The sequence below is a fragment of the Aulonocara stuartgranti genome (assembly GCF_965226115.1).
Source record: "Aulonocara stuartgranti genome assembly, chromosome: 11".
Taxonomy (NCBI): Eukaryota; Metazoa; Chordata; class Actinopteri; order Cichliformes; family Cichlidae; genus Aulonocara; species Aulonocara stuartgranti.
Genome location: NC_138947.1, coordinates 12,120,468 through 12,132,540, shown reverse-complemented (window position 1 = coordinate 12,132,540; position 12,073 = coordinate 12,120,468). Strand labels below are relative to the sequence as shown.

Genomic DNA, 12,073 nt, shown 5'->3' with positions numbered 1-12,073 from the left:
TGAAAACGGTCAGCTTCCATGTGTTCTTCTTCTTTCTTCTTCTCGGTTTAGATACAAAGGATGGACCGAGACAAAGTGGGGGGGGAAATAGCTGAAAAACCCTGAAATAACTTCAGGAAGCCTATTAGTCAAGCCCACCTTAAAATTACAAGAAGCTCTTGTTATGATATTTTGATACCACGGTAAGCATTTACAGGATATTGTTTTATACAGGAAAACTGTTACTCAATAAGGCCGATCTACTAGTTGTTTTTCTCTTTCTCTGTGACCCAAGAATTAATGTGTAGGACTCACAAGCTGGTACCCCAAGGTCGAAAACACCACAGAGATGAGACCACTTCCTTACTCCCATCCTCCCTTTTTCTTTATCTCCTGGAAAAGGCTCGTTAAAGGCTAGGTGGTTTGTTTCAGAATTCACTGATGAAAGAACTCTGTATTCTATGTCTAGGAGTGTATTTTGCTGGGATGATCATAAATTGTAGCTGAGCTGATAAACTACACACAGGATACTTCTTTGCTCACAAGGCAGGAAGACGTTTCCTTATTTGGTCTGTACCGGTTTGAACTGGGAAAGCTGACACACGAACCTTTTTTTTTCATCTATATAAACTGCTGTGTATCAAATAAACCTTTGAGTCGATTGGGAAGGCAACCTAAAGCAGTCTCTGTTTCCTTGTTCTCCCAAGCTGCTCCCGGCGCTGTAACTAACCCAGCTGAACGGCATACCTGAGTGTTACTTTAAATAATTAGGAATCTTAGAAGGAAAGGACAAAACTCTGCTTATCGCTCACGCCACGGAGGAAACCCGGGAAGGCAATTTCCTTCAATTTTGGTGTCAGAAGTGGGATCCCTGACAGAAGGTAAATATGCGTCTTTCATATTTATATAAAGACCTATTATACCTCTCTCAGTGATTGATCCATAAAGAAACGGGATATGCTGACGAAGTTTCACTTAGTGATCCAGAGAGATACACTGACGACTTCCTCAGTCCCCGAATAAAGTAAATTAACCCTTGTGTGGTGTTGGTGGACACAGGAAGTTGCCTGTTGTCTTGAATATTTTAATTTTGTTTAAAAAAATAATAATAATTAATTGTTTAATTAAACGTACGTTAAAAAGTGAGAAGTTGCTCACTTAGAAAAGTGACACAGAAAGTTGCCTGTTGTCTTAAATACTTCTCGTTAAGTGAGAAGTTGCTCACCAAAGAGTGACACAGGGAGTTGTCTGTTATCTTGAAACGTACGTTAAGAAGTGAGAAGTTGCTCACTCACAGAAAGCTAGTAAATAATTAAATTTAATTTTGTTAAAAAAAAAAAAAAACGAAATAAAACTGAAAACGGGTCTCACAGACCCGATTACCATACAAGGGTTAAAAGCAGTAAATTAAAAGCAGAAAGACACAGGAAGTTGCCTGTTGTTTTACGAGAAGTTGCTCGTTAAGCGAGAAGTTGCTCGCTAAGTGAGAGTTGCTCACACAAACAAAAAATTGCTAGCAATAAATTTAAAGTGACCTCAGCTGTGCCGCAGCGAAAACACTAACATAAATCCTCCTAGCGTGTAAACCCCTCTGGAAATCACTGAACATGAGTCAGAATTATTCAAAGACCACAGACAGGTCCGATAAAAATCTAAAGTACCTGTAAAACCAAAAATTAATAAAATACAAAATAAAGTCTCAAATAACGGCTCAGTACAACTCCCATTTCCGGTTACGTGTAACCTACGTCCGCGAATCGGTGAAGACGTCCATGATCACGTATCCAGAACATGCGGGAGTGCTTATGTGACTGACTTTGTTTACAACTTACGGACTGTAATTCAATGCATTCTAATTTCTTTCCGGAGCCTTATCCCGAACGATTATCGCCAGAAAACAGGTCAGTAGAAATGTTGAATATCATTTGTGATAAGAAAAGTAGTCTGCTTAAAAAGTCCTGTAGAAAATATATGATAGAATGCCGCGACGTGATGCATCAAATGTTACCACTATGGACAAAAGGAGGGTAAATAATGACAAAGTCGCCGATTTCTTTAAGAATCTAAAGAAATTCCTGCTAACAATGTCCAGAGACAAAATTGACTTAAATGCAGTAACTATGTGTAAACAGAAGCCTGATGAATCTATCCTAGTATTCATAAAACGCTTTATGCACTGTTGGACAAGCTAGAGGTGCAAATTTAGCTCAGTTTTCCAGCAGCCGCAGACACCCAGAGCAAAAATGAATTTGTGTATTTAATTTAACATAAAGGGTGAAATGTTTGCTGACACTGATAACAGCTTATGTTTTCTCTGCCCTATGTACCGACATGATGGAGAAGGAACATCCTCTGTGTCAGCTGGACCCTCAGCAGAGAATGAACTCAACATCCTTTTTGTCCGGTACTCTATGTCACACACTGTGCCAAAAAAACGTGTACAGACGCCACTAACAGGTAATCCCATGACTGGGAGCCACACTTTTGTTTCTCTCACACTGTTCAACAACATGATAACTGCTCACACAAGTGAAGGTCAAACAGTGATTTTGTTACATAACTCAGACATAGGTTACGAAATATGTCGTCACATAGATCTAACCTACCCTATCCACTGTACTATTTCTGCACTTACGTTGCCAGCTGAATACCAGAATATGACATTGTGGTCTAAAAGTGAGAATGATATAGGATTTATTGACTGTACACTTTATCACGTACACCTATTAAAACACAACAAGCAGTATATGTCAAGCAGCATCCCATTTCCACGGAAAAAGCCGCAGCCCTAGATGTCATGATAGGAGATTTATTGACTACAGGAGTAATAAAGCCCACACTCCTGTCAATCCTGTGCCAAAGCCTAACAAACCTGGCGTATGGCGTTTCATACAAGACTTAAGGCAAATTAATGCAGTCAACATTCCTCTGCCACCTCTCGTTTCAGATGTTCACAGCATATTGACATGCATTGCATACACATTTTACCGTGGTGGATTTATGCTCCGCTCCTTTTTCTCATGAAGACACACAGCCGTTATTTGCATTCACACATAGAAATAAGCAGTACACTTGGACTCGTTTGCCCCAAGGCATGATAGACAGCTCTGCTGCTTTCTCAATGGTGCTCCACTCCTCCAGGGCTGCACCCTGATCCACATGTGGATGACCTCCTCCTCTGTGCTGAAAGTGAAAAACTATGTCAAACTGCTACACACATGCTTCTCCAGCACCTCCAAAAGACTGGCCACAAAGCATATGCAAAGAAAATGCAGTACTGTCAGACTTCTGTTCAATATTTGGGATTCACACTGTCTCACGGAAAACGTTCCATGACTGCAGACAGGGTCAAAGCTGTGACCTCCGTCCCTCGTCCCACCACACAGAAGGAAATGTTGTCCTTCCTGGGCATGGTGAACTATTGCAGACAGTGGATACCAGACTGTTCTTTTCATGACCACATTCTGCGTGACTGTTGTAAAAAAGACGAGCCTCCTCGAATACTGTGATCCACAGAAATGACTGCCTCTTTCAATGCATTACAGGGAGTGCTGACCTCCGCCACTCAAAGGTGCTGCCTGAATTGTTCAGGAATGCCGGCCTGCCTGAGGGCAGTAGCAGCTTGCTCTATCATGATAAGGGACTGCGAGAAGCTTACACTCTCACATGACACTATTCTACACACCAATCACCAGGTCACGACCATTCTAGCAAACATAACTAAACAACATATGCAAATCTCACTATAAAAGCGAGCAGCACACCTGATTCGCCAGCACATTTATTGATCCTATGCTGTGTTCTTCTGACCGACAGGATGGCTCAGACAGGCTTGACGTTCATGACTGCATGACACGTATACAGGAATCCACAGCACCACGTCCAGATTTAGAGCAAACACCTATCTCAGACTCAGCCACGGTTTATGTGGACGGGTCCTGTTCAAGGCCGAATGACAACTCATTTCTTTGTGGCTATTCAGTGGTAACAGTGCCTGACATCATACTAGAGGCTCACTCATTACCATTTCACTCAGCACAAAAAGCAGAGCTCATGGCTTTAATACGCGCCTGTGAGCTACATTTGGATAAGCATGTGACGATTTACACAGACAGTCGCTATGCATTTGGCGTTGTGCATGACTTTGGCACATTGTGGAGACAGAGAGGATTTAGATCTGCTGATGGAAAATAAATTGCTAAATTGTGATTTTGTTCAAAGACTTTTTCAGGCTATACAGCTGCCATCGGCCGTTGCAGTTGTAAAAACGAAAGGACACAGTACAGCTGACACAGACGAAGCAACAGGTAATGCCTTAGCAGACGTGACAGCCAAGGCTGCAGCTGCATCACAGCTCCCACCTCCGCAGGAAGTATTATCTGTGCCCCTACAGCTGCCACTTGTTACACTCCCAGACTATTTCGAAACAAATGTTGATTTAAAATTCATACAAGAGCAAGCCTCTGCATGTGATTACACCTATTGGGAGAATAATGACTGTACCTTAGATGACAGAGATGGCTTATACAAAATCTTAAGGGTTTGATTGCCCTCCCATATTCCCTGCTGCCAGTCCTTGCCCGACATTTTCACGGTGTGAGTCATGTCGGACAAAGAGGGGTAATAGGGGCAATAAAATCAAGATTTGTAATTGAGAAAACATCACATGCAGTAAAAAGCATATTAGCAACCTGTCTAACATGTGCGCGAACTAATGTAGGTAGCTCAAAAGCAAAACATCAGCATTTACCACAACCAGATTTTCCATTTCATACATTACAAATTGATTTCACACATATGCCAGCACAAGGAAGCATCAAGTACTTACTGGTAATAGTGGATCAATTTAGTAAATGAGTAGAAGCTTATCCAACCTCAAAAGAAACTGCAGAAGTAGTCTGTCAAAAGTTGAGCAATGAAATAATACCCAGATTCGGAATACCTCACCAGATTAACAGTGATAGAGGATCTTCATTCACATTAGAAGTAATTCAAAAGTGTGCTAAAACTTTAATGACCTGGGTCAAATTACTTACTCAAGTCCTGTGTGAGATTAGAATGACTCAATCTGCAGTAACCAAATTATCTCCATTTGAAATAAGATTATTTCCAACACCATGGTCAGCTTCCAGAGGGGCACCGCTAGTAGAAGGTGATGTATATTGCATTGTCCACTGATGTTCACAACCTGATAGAAAAACTGAATAATAACTATCAGAAAGTTTGTCTCTCTCAGCTTTTCCCCTCCACAGTTCCACCAGTGGAGACAAGGAGATGCATGTTGGAGAAGCCACTAAAACCAAGGACTCTCTGGGAGGCCGCGCGTGTTCCAGCCCCCAGACTGTACTGGCAGTGACGAAGAACCAGCATCCTCACAGACGGACAACCTCAGTGGATTCATGCCAGCAGGGTTAAGACCAGCCCAATCGGACCATCTCAGGCGTCGGATCAAGCAGACGACATCTCCGGCGAGCCAGCGCCCGGATCCAATGTACACACACACAATCACTGATTAACACACAACGCCTGAAAGAACAACAACAAGGTACTCAAACATCCAGCAGGAACAGAAAGCCAAAAGTACCACATGATGTCTAACCTGATAAAGCCAGACTCATTTCATCCTGATAATGGAGAAAATGAAATGCCCATTGTCATCATACGACGCTTATTCTGTGTCTCTCGAACCTGGGACCAGGCCAGAAGACGACTGAAGAACTGTTTTTCTTATATATTTAGGTTATTTATCACATCTATCGCAGTAACCTTAGGATTTCTCTTTGCTATTTTGTATTGTAAACTGCAACCATGTTCACATTTCTGCAGGTCATATTTTGCTGACTATACCTCATGCTCCATTTTGCAAGACACCTACTTAATGCACTCCTCACGCTCCCTAAAATCAGTAAATAGCAACATAGACGCCACTAATAAACCATTTTATGCACCCTCTAGAACAGGAGCTAACGCCTGGTTTGAAAATGCCAGAACAGCCGCTCGTGATTTAGGAAACAGTAACTGTTATGTCTGTTCAAAGGCTAATCCAGAACAGGTAATAGTAGGATACCCCATATCCGGTTTCCCCCTCACTGAGGGACTAGAGAAAATCAGCGGAAATAATGCTCTCTTTAAAGACGCTTTACAGTTGACTCTGAGCCCTCTCGACTGCCTACTTAGACACACACACACACCAACTAACCCTGAGACTCCATTAGGCGAATCATTGAAGTTATCTGATGACACCGCAGGGACCTGCGCCCCAATGAAACGCCCTAAGAATAGGTTAAAGCCCTCACTGCCCTTAGGACAGATCCCTCTCCATTTTAATACTAGTATGATATGTCTGCGCAGACTAAAGTTAACTGGCCCAGACACACACATAGATTATACAAAGGATAACTATACATTCTTCTCTGACTCCCCAGGTGCACGCTGTAATGAGACATGGCTAGCTGTCTCTATGGCTGAAGTTGTATCATATCTGGAGGAACACACACACAGTTCAAGTTCGAGCGCAGAATCGATCATTGTTCCCCCAGAGGGTGTCTTAAATGATACTGACTGGGGGGAGTTAGTTAAATCACACATGGTCACGCGCCTGACCAGACCAATCCCACATGCTTATTGGATGTGCAATAATACTCTTAGATTAGCTTTACCTGTTAATTGGACCGGTACCTGTGGTCTAGTAACCGTTGATGTATGCTGTACTTTCATTCCCAATAACACCGCTTCTAACGGTTCATTCACACAAGCTATGAATAGACTTGAAGCATTGCAGATAGAACTAATTGCCAATACAGGTCACGGTCAGTGGCTACATAAGTGGCTACAGGACACGTTTGGAAGATGGAAGGAACTAATTGTAGCCTTTGTAACCGTTGCAGCATGTTTTTGATGATTATTGTCTGTTGTGTGGTACCCTGTGTACGTTCAATGATAACCCGTATAGCTACTAGTACAGCTACTTCAATGTATTTGCAATTGGCACAAATTGACCCAGATTATGTGTCAGATGTTACCAATGATGTTCCTGATGTGTATATTGAACATTCGGTTGTGAACTATTACATTTTATGATTTGCTTTTTATATTATGTTATTACATTTGTGATTTTTCCTTTCTATTTGAGTTATTATTTTTAAAAAATAATAAAAGAGGGGAACTGTTATGATATTTTGATACCACGGTAAGCATTTACAGAATATTGTTTTATACAGGAAAACTGTTACTCAATAAGGCCGATCTACTAGTTGTTTTTCTCTTTCTCTGTGACCCAAGAATTAATGTGTAGGACTCACAAGCTGGTACCCCAAGGTCGAAAACACCACAGAGATGAGACCACTTCCTTACTCCCATCCTCCCTTTTTCTTTATCTCCTGGAAAAGGCTCGTTAAAGGCTAGGTGGTTTGTTTCAGAATTCACTGATGAAAGAACTCTGTATTCTATGTCTAGGAGTGTATTTTGCTGGGATGATCATAAATTGTAGCTGAGCTGATAAACTACACACAGGATACTTCTTTGCTCACAAGGCAGGAAGACGTTTCCTTATTTGGTCTGTACCGGTTTGAACTGGGAAAGCTGACACACGAACCTTTTTTTTTCATCTATATAAACTGCTGTGTATCAAATAAACCTTTGAGTCGATTGGGAAGGCAACCTAAAGCAGTCTCTGTTTCCTTGTTCTCCCAAGCTGCTCCCGGCGCTGTAACTAACCCAGCTGAACGGCATACCTGAGTGTTACTTTAAATAATTAGGAATCTTAGAAGGAAAGGACAAAACTCTGCTTATCGCTCACGCCACGGAGGAAACCCGGGAAGGCAATTTCCTTCAGCTCTGACTCCTCCTTTATTATTAAATATAATAAAGGAAATGTGTTATTATAATTAAGACAGAGCTATAAATTATTATGTGGAAAAGATATAAACCCTAAAGTATAACCAAATAATTAAAAAAAATTATTTTTCATCTCTGGTCATACTGGCTGCACATAAATAAAAGAGTTGTTTGTTTGTTATAATAAAGATTTCCTTTCAAAATCCCATCGCCTGACCTCTGTGTGATGAGTTTCTGTGTAACATCCGACCAGATGATAGACTGAGCTTTTGTGTGAGTAACAGGGATTTCATACCATAATCCTGAACGGCATTACTACAGTGTTTTTATATTTAACATCTTAAAACTCACATGTGCTTCTGTTCATGTTTCCTGCTGTCTCTTATAATGATCTCTTTCACTTGCATCGAAGGGGGGAGGGCGCCCTCTAGTGGTTTTGAATGAAAACAGCAGACTCTTCCTTTTCACCAAAATCCCATCCATGCGCTCTTCTTCGTTTTTCTCCACTTTTTCGTTTTATTCCACTTTCTAAATAGTAGAGTTGAAGAAATGAGTTGTAAAAAGGGTAAATAAAGACCACAGATGCATGATGGGTTAGTCCTTTGGGTCTGGACCTCTCACACTGGACCTCTCAAGACCTGCTTACAATGACACTCTCCATACCAAGGGTTTTTGGATGCGCTTTGTTTAAGGGGGTTTTAGCATTCGCACTTCACAGAGAAACATTTTACATTTCACTTACAACACTAAATGACGGTTCAGATAAAGGACAAAGCCCCTATAATCAGTAAACCAGTTGGTCGGGACCTTTTGGACTGGTCACACAGCTCAGCAGCTGGCTGCCTTTGACATACTTCAAATATCACGGAGTTCTTTCCTTTTAAATCTAAAGTGTGTTCGTGTGTGTTTGTCTACATATTGAGTACTTTAGGGCTCACATACTTGGACAAAACAACCTGCATTCCTGTAAAGTAGTAATATTATTCATTTACATACACAGGAATAGCTGTGATATGATATAATGCTCTATAACAATCAGTCATTGAGCCTTTCTCTGGTGTCTTTATGCACCTTAGTTTGGGGGATCTCTTTGGGGTTCTTTTGGTTCTTTTTTTGAGGGACAGATTTTTGTGTGATTTATTTTAAGCTGGTTTTTTTGGGGGGGGGGGTTTAAATCACTGGTGTCTTAGTGAATGACAAAACTTATCTGGACAGTAGATGCTGCTGCTTTCTCATAAGCCTACCATAAAGCATGTTTTTAAGAATACTTTTACTTTCCATACTTTTAAGAAAATCCTAAACAGTAAAACTGCCTTTTAAAACACTTTAAAACAACTCAATAGGCTTTCTCATCGATCGTGCTTATTAACATTCTGTTTGATTGTGGAAAAGTTCAGTTTAACTAAGCTTTTTGCTATGTATGACTTGTGAACCATTTATTTTTTAGGATCCCTGAGCTAATTGCCATCATAATATGATGAGTAATTGCAATGAGTAAACATCAGGAACAATATTTCATGGACTTCCAAACAAGTCCACTTATAGGTTGTCAGCTTAATTTGCCTCAGGAAGTAAAGGTGCTGTGGATAAACCAATGTGAACCTTTATTCAGGTTGATGTCACAGTCAAAAGAGCAAGGTCCACGAGAGAACAAAACAAAACACTTAGTGAACTGGACATCTGTGTGCTTAATAAACTGGCAAATTACAGCAGGATTTTCCTATCCTCGGTCAGAAGGCACAGGTGACTTATATGATGAAAGAGAGGGTCCACAGCAATGAGAATTAGGGTTCCTTTAATCCAAAACATCTCCAGAAGTGAATTCGTGTGAGTATATCACAGGGGTTTTATACACTTAGACAAGGAAAACACACAAAAAAACTCAAGACAGGCACTGAGGGATACACAGGAAACACACGAAGATAATCAGGGTAGTTGACACAGCAGGGTAACAAGACACACCTGAAATTAACAAGGTGAGGACACAGGCAAAACTAAGGAGAAAACAGAGGCTAACATAGAAAAATAGACACACACAGAAACAAAGACTGGACTCAGCTGCAGCTTTACAGATTTTATCCTAAAAGTGTAGCGAGTATTGAATGAGTAGATAAGACCTTATTTGTCTGGTCCTCATGCAGGTGATCCAGAGAGGCAGCTGGCAGGCAGACAGGATTCCAGGAAGGTGGAGTGGGCAGGTGAGCTACAGGTACATGTTTTTCCTTACAGGTGGAGTAACCAGCTGGGAGGATTGGTTAAACTGAACTGAAAGTCTCCATTAATCATTTTAAAGCAAAGGCAGTCCAAAGAAGCAGGGCAGTTCTGCAGGCTTTAAGTGGATCACTGTTGAACAGATTTAATATGATAATTATTATTTTGAGAGGCCTACAAGCCGGTCCTTAAATACAATGATACGCTGCCAAAAGTATTCACTCATCTGCCTTCACATGCATATGAACATGAGTGACATCGCATTCTTAACCCATAGTTATTATGATTTCAGCCCACCCTTTGTCAGTATAACAGCTTCAGCTCTACTGAGAAGGACTTCCACAGGTTTAGGAGTGTGTTTAGGGGAATTTTTGACCAGTGCATTTGTGAGGTTGGACGAGAAGTCAAGCTTTTCCACATCTTTACGAACCTTGCTTTGGTCACAGGTTACAGTCATGCTGGAACAGGGAGGGGCCATCCCCAAACTGTTGCCACAAAGTTGGAAGCATGAAATTGTCCAAAATGTGTTGGTATGCTGAAGCATTAAGTTCCTTTCACTGGAACAAAGGGACCAAACAGAACTCGTGGAAACTGCCAAACCCATCCATCAGACTGCCAGATGCAGAAGCATGAACACATCTCCACTGCTCTTGAGTCCAGTGGCGGTATGCTCTACTTCACTCAACATTTTGCATTGCGCTTAGTGATGTAAGGGTTGGATGCAGCTCCTCGGCCTTGGAAACCCATTCCTGAAGCTCTCTACACACTGTTCTTGAGTTAACCTGAAAGCCACGTGAGCTTTGGAGGTCTGTAGCAACAGACCTCTGTCCCCTGTGCACCTCAGCATCCTCTGACCCTGCACTGTGATTTTATGTGGTCTACCATTTCCTTAGCTGAGTTGCTGCCATTCCCAATCACTTCCACTTTGTTATAATACCACTAACAGTTGACTGTGGAATATTTAGTAGTGTGGAAATTTCATGCCAGGTCTTGTTGCACAGGTGACATCCTATCACGACACCATGCTGGAATTCACTGAGCACCTGAAAGCAACCCACTCTTCCACAGATTGTTGTAGAAGTCTGCATGCCTCGGTGCTTGATTTTATACACCTGTGACCTTGGAAGTGAACCGAACGGATTTGCAAGTGAATACTTTTGGCAATATAGTGTAGCATTAGCTGAGGCCTGATAGGACTATGAAAGGGAAATAACTTCTATGACCTCACTCTCTTATTCCACGTGAAATAGAATTTGCCTACCAAGCATCATTTCAGTTCCTCAGTTACACAAGCGATACTTTTTTCTCTGGTTGTGAGATTAAAATGTGAATAAAACTTGGTGAGCAGGGGTTTAACAAATACGTCATCAGTGTCTTTGTGGTTTTAGCTTCAGACCATTAACCTCTGCAAAGCAAGCATCTGCACTTTTTAAACATGTGAACTGAAACTCTGATGAACCACAAACCTGATAATTGTCACGCTATCAAGAAAGAGCAGATTGTGCCTTAAAAGGATACAATGTGACACTGTTGTAAACATGACTCTCATGCCTCATGCCTGCACTGCTGCTAAGATAAATGCATTCTCCATCTCTGATGTAAAATTTTACTGATGCGATTACAAATTAAACATTGGTAAAACCACAAGTTTGAGTTTACCATTGTTTAGTTTATTGTTCACAATAAATTATATTCCTTTGGTATGTTTTGTATTTTCTTGGGGAAGTGTGGGGGAGGAGACACCATGCTGTGAAATCTTTGTCTTTATGGCGCTTTATCTGTGAGTCACACAAAGTCAAAGTTTAACAGGAAATGAAATCATGGATGTGATGTGAGTGTAAACAAATAAACTAACATTTTAGACCTTTTAAGGCTAACGTGGTGAAGATTTTAATCGCTCGCGTGTCTCTTGTGAAATTATACCGTGACTTACCAGTCCTGAATACTGAACTCTGACACATACTGACTTTATATAACCACAATATAAAATGAGAAATGATAAGCTGCACAAATAAAGGCAAAATTCACACATGAAATGATAACTAAG

General features: G+C 41.1%; 1 long non-coding RNA gene across 1 annotated transcript; it reads left to right on the top strand.

Moving 5' to 3' along the window:
* The first annotated feature begins 160 nt into the window (after positions 1 to 160).
* LOC309717673 lies at positions 161 to 7,638 on the top strand. Its single transcript, XR_014279788.1, has 2 exons — positions 161 to 860; positions 5,216 to 7,638. It is a non-coding gene; the product is annotated as an uncharacterized lncRNA (long non-coding RNA).
* The last annotated feature ends 4,435 nt before the right edge of the window (positions 7,639 to 12,073 follow it).